Source organism: Myotis brandtii, unplaced genomic scaffold (genome assembly GCF_000412655.1).
Source record: "Myotis brandtii unplaced genomic scaffold, ASM41265v1 scaffold1834, whole genome shotgun sequence".
NCBI classification, from domain to species: domain Eukaryota; kingdom Metazoa; phylum Chordata; class Mammalia; order Chiroptera; family Vespertilionidae; genus Myotis; species Myotis brandtii.
In genome coordinates, this window is record NW_005356811.1 from 58608 (window position 1) to 67302 (window position 8695).

The 8695-nt window shown below is 38.3% G+C and overlaps 1 pseudogene; it reads left to right on the forward strand.

The window, feature by feature from the left end:
• Positions 1 to 5174: 5174 nt before the first annotated feature.
• Positions 5175 to 6097, forward strand: LOC102250811 (annotated as a pseudogene).
• The last annotated feature ends 2598 nt before the right edge of the window (positions 6098 to 8695 follow it).

An 8695-nucleotide genomic window follows, 5' to 3' on the forward strand; every position in this document is an offset into this window, starting at 1 on the left:
GGCGATCAGGGGGTTTGGGCGCTGTCCCCTGTCATGCTGATCCCGGTGCCGGGAGCCTCGCTGCTCCGCTGATCCCGGTGCTGGGAGGCATATTACCCTTTTACTATATAGGATAGAGGCCTGGTGCATGGGTAGGGGCTGGCTGGTTTGCCCTGAAGGGTGTCCTGGATCAGGGTGGGGGTCCCCACTGGGGTGCCTGGCCAGTCTGGGTGAGGGGCTGAGGGCTGTTTTCCGGCTGGCGAGTGACTAAAGCTTCCAACCGCTCCTTGTTTTCTTCTCTTTTTTTTTTTTTTTTTCTGGGCCAGCTTTAGCTCTGAGGCCTCGCTGCTGAAAACATAGATACAATGTTGCGGTCCGAGCCCGGCTGAATGGAAGCCCTTTTCTGGGGTTTTGTTTAGCTTCTTATTTGCAACATAGTATATAGTTGCTTAGAGTTGCAACTGAGAGGCGGGCAAGTGAGGCGGGGAACGTTGGAGTCTGCAGCAAGCAAGCCTCCCTGCTCGCTTCAGTGCCTGGCTGCTGGCTGCCATCTTGGCTGACAGTTAATTTGCATATACTCACTGATTAGCCAATGAAAAGGGTAGCGGTCGTACGCCAATTACCATGTTTCTCTTTTATTAGTGTAGAAGATTACCTTTACCTTCCATTAGCATATTGAACCTAATATCTTTGTAGAAGAAAAAACTATAGCTTAGATACTGCTTGCCTCCAAATTTAAAATCCATTCTACCTGGCTGGCATGACTCAGTGGTTGAGTGTTGATTTATGAACCAGGAGGTCACCATTAGATTCCTGGTTAGTCTGGGTTGCAGGCTTGGTCCCTTGTAGGAGGTATGCAGAGGGCAGTCAATCACTGATTCTCTCTCATTATTGATGTTTCTATCTCTCTCTCCCTCTTCCTTCCTCTCTGAAATAAATAAAAATATATTTTTTAAAAAGTCATTCTATAATATTCTGTTATTTCCAAGTTATTGGAAATTTAAGCTGGAATTAGTGGCCCATGTTGATATTATTAAGTTATTATTATTATCTGTCTTTATATAGATTAATTTGATTCTCACTTAATTTTGTTTCATACAGAATTTTTGTAACCACTATTCTTAATCTAATTTCATTCCTTTGATAATCTATACTCCATAAATTTTTAGTTTTTTTAAAAAAACTTGTCTTTTGTGCTTTGAATACATACACACTCATATGCAATTGTACAAATGCATAAATAGCATCCTGTGCCCAGCAGAAATTATCTTTATGTGTTGTACAGTCTTCTTTCTACGTGTCCACTCTTTCTTATTACTCAACAATACATTTTGATCTTTCCTCCAATCAACTAGTGTAATGCCAATTCATTATTACCATGTAAACAAAATATTTTATGATGTGGCTGTGCTATTCACACCAAGGGTGAACCTGAGGGGCTGGTGGGGGGCGGTGAAGGATTTAAAAAAGACAGACAAGAGAATGAAAGCTGGGTCTCGGTGGTACGGTGCTTCTCTGATGGAGAGACAGCAACACTGCCTGCAAGCTGTGTCTTTATTTTATAGCCAGATTCCATGAGGTAAAGTAAGGGCATGGTCAAGATGTTAACGATGTTCTAATCTACTCAATTACATGCACCTGAACTCTATCAAGCCCACATTACCCTGCCACGTGGTACCAGAGCTTCGGACCATATGGTCAATTATAGCCAAAGGCCCTTCAAGCTGGTACTTGCACATGGCTCTCCCACAAGAGGACTGTGCCCTTTCATTAGTCCAAGGCTTGAACCTGTCCAAACACTTTAGCCTCTCTCTACAAATAACAATTATATAAAATCATACAAAAAAATTTTGGAATTGTTACATTAAAATTCTGGTTCTCCCCAGGGGATATTGAGCAATATGCAGTGACATTTTTGTCAGTCATATGGAAGGTGCAGGTAGGTAGAGTCCAGGGATGTACAGGAGAGACCACACCAAAGACAATGATCTGGCCCAGAATGTCAATCATGCAGAGATTGAGAAACCATGACTGAAAGAATATATGTACTTGTAATATTTATAGCTGTCTTCAGATTGATTTCCCAATGTTTTAACACCTATAGTTCTTCCAGGAAAGAAAATAGAGTACCCCTTTGTTACCTGTTTGCAAGTTCCAAACCTGGTCAATGTGATACCTTTTTAAGTTTTCCCCAGGCTGAGAGATGTGGAAGAATGTTTTTGTTGTTTTCTGAACTTTTCCTAAGTTTTATCAAAGATTGATATATTTGATGGTCTTATTAATTTGAATATTATTTGTATATGCCTATTATTCTTTCATTATTAGCCTTTTAAATGATTTCTAAACATGATTATGGTGGGGGAGATGGAAGAGTGTAACAGGGAGATAAATGGTGATAGAAGGAGACTTGAGTAGGGGTGCTGAACACACAATATGATACACATCTGATGTATGATAGAATTGTACACCTGAAACCTATATAATTTTGTTAACCAATATTACCCCCAATAAATTCCATGAAATTTAAAAATAAAACTTAATATAAATTATTATTTCTCAATTGACTTTGGGGGGTGTTTTGGCCATAAAAATGTTTCACATTTTATTTAGTTAAATATATTATCTGTCTCACTACTAAGTCTCCTGACTTAATTATGATGGTTTGGCCCACCCATACATATTAATGTGAAGTTTTCTATCATTTCACATAAAAAGGATTGGTTACGCTTAGCAGTGAGTAGGCAATCCCTCTGATTTTTTGTAATGTGACTGAGGGAGGGAAACAACTGTATTTTCTTCCAGGTTGATACATTCCCAGCTTTTATTAAACAATTTAATGTTTCCAAATATATTGAAATGCAGACTTTCCATGGGTTCAGTGCACTTATATACTGAGACCTAATTCCTGATCCATTCAAGAAATAACAATGGAGCATCTACTATGTGACACAATTTCTAGAAACATTATTGATTATCTTCTATGTCTATGCCATTGCCAATTTGATTACTAATCCAAGTTAGTAACCCTAAATTATTGCTATTTATTATACCTTGTTTTAGTTAGGTTTTGATGCTTCACTCAATTTTCTTTAATACAGTTGCTTGCAATTTGCTCTGCTTAACGAGGTTTCATTCTCCCTGTCATTCTTTTCATTTCATAACTTCATATTTACTTAAAGGTTTGCCTATATAAGTGCACATATATTCACAATCATTTGTGAAAATACAAAGGTGAACAAAACAGGTGAAACCCTGCTTGTTTGGACCTGGCACTGTGATGGTGAAGTCAGAGTACAAAGAAAATGTTTGCATGACAAGGTGTTCAGGCTTAAATCATATGAAGAAAGTTACTCAAGTGTAGAAGGTGGATTGTCATGGCATGTGCAGGATTTATTGATCACGTCTTGAGAGGCCTTTGCATGTTGGATGAAGATGAAATGAGATCAAAACCCAAAGACTAAGATAAATATATGATGCCTCATAAGAAAAGTGAGAAAAGACTTGTCTCATTTACCATCAATTATATAAAAACCAACTGGTCAAATAAATATAGAAGAGGCATAGGAAAAACCAGTCTTCTACTGCTTGATGTTAAAAATATTCAACCTGTGTTGTTTTTACATATTTTCTTTTGTGAGTTATTGGTTTATTTTTTGGTCAGATTTCACTTGGGGTAGTTACATCATATATCTGTAAATACCTTTGTATTCTTGACAAATTTCTTTTTTCTCCTCTATTATTTTTGCTTGGCTTTAAAAGGGATATAGTTAGGGTTGGAAAGCAGCCAGAATCCAAAGAAGATTTTCCTTCCTCATTGTCTATCAGAGACCACCTGAGCTAATTAAATCTCTCTTCTTCCTCATGTCCACTTTATTCCTCTCTCCCTTCATGTTTATTTAACCTATTGTTTACGTTTCTTTAAATACAAGACAGAATATCAAAATACTATTTCTAAATTCTTTTTGGAAAAGATAGTTGATCTGGACACCTAGACTTGTATCTTCCTATAGTCTAAATAGTATGGGAGTGAGAAGGACACAGAAATAACACGGGTGAAAAGCCCATGGTGTTTTGTTGTGTGTGTGTGTGTGTGTGTGTGTGTGTTGTAATCTGAGAGCAGTGCCTGGACTGATATATTCCAATGTGACTCTAATATCAAGAGGAGATACTAAGGAGGAGATCCTTTTCAATTCACAAGATGCTTCTGCAACCAGATTAATAAAGTGCAAGATTTACATAGTGTGCACAAGGCACACCCATGACCTGAAGTTACAAGAGCAACATATAAGCTACCTTTTTTTTTATTTTTTCTTTTAAATATATTTTATTGATTTTTTACAGACAGGAAGGGAGAGGGATAGAGAGTTAGAAACATCGATCAGCTGCCTCCTGCACACCTCCTACTGGGGATGTGCCCGCAACCAAGGTACATGTCCTTGACCAGAATCGAACCTGGGACCTTTCAGTCCACAGGCCGACGCTCTATCCACTGAGACAAACCGGTCAGGGCTCTACAGTTTTTCTTAATATAATCTGACACCATCTCTGATCCTGCTTTGCTGTGCTCATTCCGCTTGACACTCAAGCTCATTTTGAGCCCTGATTTTGTAAACAATCATCTTCCTCAGGGTCTTTGCACTGCTGTTCCTTTGGCCTGGCAAACACTTATGCTTCGGTCTCCCAGTTAGTGATATTTGAGGTATCTGTTTTAGTGTCATCATTTGGCAAGTCTTGGCCAAACTCTATAAAAAAGAACACCCTCTTTCTACTCTCTCCATTTAATGTGATTTACTTTTCTTTATAGCAGCTGCATCATTGGATATGTTTTATTATTTTTATTTGATTATATTCTTTCTCCATGATTAGATTGTAGAGATATTTTTTTTCAGTATCCTATAGTCTGAAAAGTGCCAGGAACATGGTCTGTAGTCAATATATATTCCCCAAATACATGAGAGATATCCTCAATAAAACAGCAATATACATTATGTTTTAAGAACAGGTAGATGGTAGAAAAGGACATTCTAAAGACAAATGCTAATTGAGATGCCATAATGGGGACCAAGTCAAACACCAAAATGGAAATTATTTTGATTCTAAAACATAAATATGTCATTTATTCTCAGTTAAAAATGCTTGCTGATGTGAAAATTTGTTTTTCATTTTTTCTATTTTCTGTTAGTCACCTATGACCCATGGACCCAGGCAATGGTACACAAATTTCAGAATTTCTTCTTCTGGGACTTTCACAGACACTGGAACTGCAGCCCCTCATATTTGGGCTTTTCCTCTCCATGTACTTGGTCACTGTGTTTGGAAACCTGCTCATCATCATGGCTGTCAGCTCAAACTCCCACCTCCACACACCCATGTACTTCTTCCTCTCCAACCTGTCCTTGGTAGATATCTGTTTCACTTCCACCACCATCCCAAAGATGCTATGGAACATCCAGACACAGAGCAAAGCCATCGCCTATGAAGGCTGCATCACACAGATGTATTTTTTCATACTTTTGCTGGCTTGGACAACTTTATCCTGACTGTGATGGCCTATGACCGGTTTGTGGCCATCTGCCACCCCCTGCACTACATGGTCATCATGAACCCCCGGCTCTGTGGACTGCTGGTTCTGCTGTCCTGGATCATTGGTGCCATGGTTTCCTTGCTACATAGCTTAATGGTGTTGGGACTGTCCTTCTGCTCAGACTTGGAAATCCCCCACTTTTTCTGTGAACTCAATCAGATGGTCCAACTTGCCTGTTCTGATACCTTTCTTAACAGCATTGTGATGTATTCTTCAACTGGGCTGCTAGGTGGTGGTCCCCTTTCTGCGATCCTTTACTCTTACTCTAAGATACTTTCCTCCATATGGGGAATCCCATCAGTGCAAGGGAAGTATAAAGCATTTTCTACCTGTGCATCTCACCTCTCAGTTGTCTCCTTATTTTATGCTACGAGCCTAGGAGTGTATCTGAGCTCTGCTGCTTCCCAGAGCTCACACTTAAGTGCAGCAGCCTCAGTGATGTACACTGTGGTCACACCCATGCTGAACCCCTTCATCTACAGTCTCAGGAACAAGGACATAAAAGGGGCCCTGAAAAGATTCCTTGGCAGGTAAGTTTTTCAAGGGCCAACTACACTAGGCTGAACAATTGCCCAGGAATGCAGGGGCAAATCCTCGCTAGAAGTTCTGACACAAATTAATCCAATATTTGGACCATATGTAATTGGAAATTCTCATTTATCTCATAGGTTAACATGAATTACTTTATCATAATTCAATATTTTATGACACTTTTAATTCCAAATAATTTTCCTATTGTGTTCCTGAAAATATAGTCATGAATTATACTACTCCTTTGGATTAAATTATAATCGGATACTAAGATCATTTGTATAATTTTATTTAAAGCAATATCTGAGACCACAGTTTAGTTATATTTTCATTATTCTTTTATTTCTTTTTTATAATATTTTCTTTATTGATTAAGGTATTACATATATGTCCTTACCCCCAATTTCCCCTCCTATCCCTCCACTCATGCCCTCAAACCTCTGTGTCCATTGGTTAGACTTATATGGATGCATGCAAGTCCTTTGGTTGATCTCTCCCCCTTACCCCCACCCTCTCTTACCTTCCCTCTGAGGTTTGAAGGTCTGATCGATGCTTCTCTGTCTCTGGATCTGTTTTTGTTCATCAGTTTATATTTTTCATTATATTCCATAAATGAGTGAGATCATGTGATATTTATATTGCTCTGACTGGGATATTTCACTTAGCATAATGATCTCCAGTTCCATCCATGCTGTTGTAAATGGTAAGAATTCCTTCTTTTTTTTTACTGCAGTGTAGTATTCCATTGTGTAGATGCACCACAGTTTTTTAATCCACTCATCTGCTGATGGGCACTTAGGCTGTTTCCAAATCTTCGCTATGGTAAATTATGCTGCTATGAACATAGGGGTGCATATATCCTTTCTGATTGGTGTTTCTAGTTTCTTGGTGCATATATCTTCTGATTGGTGTTTCTAGTTTCTTGGGATACATTCCTAGAAGTGGGATCACTGGGTCAAATGGGTGTTCTATTTTTAGTTTTTTGAGGAAACTCCATACTGTGGCTGCATCAGTCTGTATTCCCACCTGCAGTGCATGAGGCTTCCTTTTTCTCCGAATACTTGCCAGCACTTGTCCTTTGTTGATTTGTTGATGATAGCCATTCTGACAGGTGTGAGATGGTACCATACTGTCGTTTTGATTTGCATCACTCAGATGATTAGTGACTTTAAGCATGTTTTCATATGTTTCTTGGCCTTCATTATGTCTTCTTTTGAAAAGTATCTATTTAGGTCCATTGCCCAGTTTTTGATTGGGTTGTTTATCTTCCTTTTGTTAAGTTGTATGAGTTCACTGTAAATGTTGGAGATTAAACCCTTATCAGTGATAACCTTGGCAAATATGTTTCCCATGCAGTTGGCTTTCTTGTTGTTTTGTTGATGGTTTCTTTTGCTGTACAAAAGCTTTTTATTTTGATGTAGTCCAATTTTTTATTATTTCTTTAGTTTCCCTTGCCCTAGGAGGTGTATCCGTGAAGAAATTGCTTTGGCATATGTCTCAGATTTTGCTGCCTGTGGATTCCTCTAAAATTTTTATGGTTTCCCGTCTTATGTTTAAGTCCTTTATCCATTTTGAGTTTATTTTTGTGTATGGTGTAAGTTGGTGGTCTAGTTTCATTTTTTTTTGCATGTATCTGTCCAATTTTCCTAACACCACTTATTGAAGAGACTTTCTTGACTCCATTGTATGGTCTTGCCTCCTTTGTGAAATATTAATTGGGCTGATTTCTGGGTTCTCTATTCTATTACATTGATCTATATGTCTGTTCTTGTGCCAGTACCAGGCAATTTTGAGAACAGTGGCTTTGTCATAATTCTTTTTTTAAAAAATTATATTTTAATTGATTTTAGAGATTGGAAGGGAGAGGAAGAGAAAGATGGAAACATCAATGATGTGATAGAAACACCAATCATTTGCCTCCAGCATGCCCCACCCAAGGTTCGAGACTGCAACCCGGGCACTTGCCCCCACCATAATCGAACTGTGACCTCCTGGTGTACAGGTCGATGCTCAACCACTGAGCCATGCTGGCTGGGCTATCATTATTTTCTATAGCACTACCTTTACTGCTATTCTTAATAATGTAGACTTTAACATGCTAGTATGCTTTATAGCTAGTTTCCTGGTTTTATATTCTTCATTCTATTATTCAGGTGTGTGTCCACATGCCTACCATAGCCACCAGCAAAAATTGACTATCAAACAAATTTCTAAGGAGAGTCTACAAGGAAATACAGATTTTAATACATATATTGGTCTTATATGGTTAGAGTCAGAGATAACATAAATGTAATGAAGCAATAATAGCCATACATTTTTTTTACTGTACAACATGTTTTTTATGGAACACATCTAATCAATAAAGTGTGGAATAAATTTTGTACTGTATAAAAATGTTTTTCATGGCACACATCTAATCAATAAAGTGTGGAATATGCTGTCCATGTGTAAGGCTACTTATTTATTGGGGTGAAAAATTATTTGGAGGGGGGTAAGAGATCAACCGAAGGACTTGTATGCATGCATATAAGCATAACCAATGGACATAAGACACTGGGGGGTTAGGGGAAGCCGGGGTATTGTCAAGGGCGGGGAAAAAAA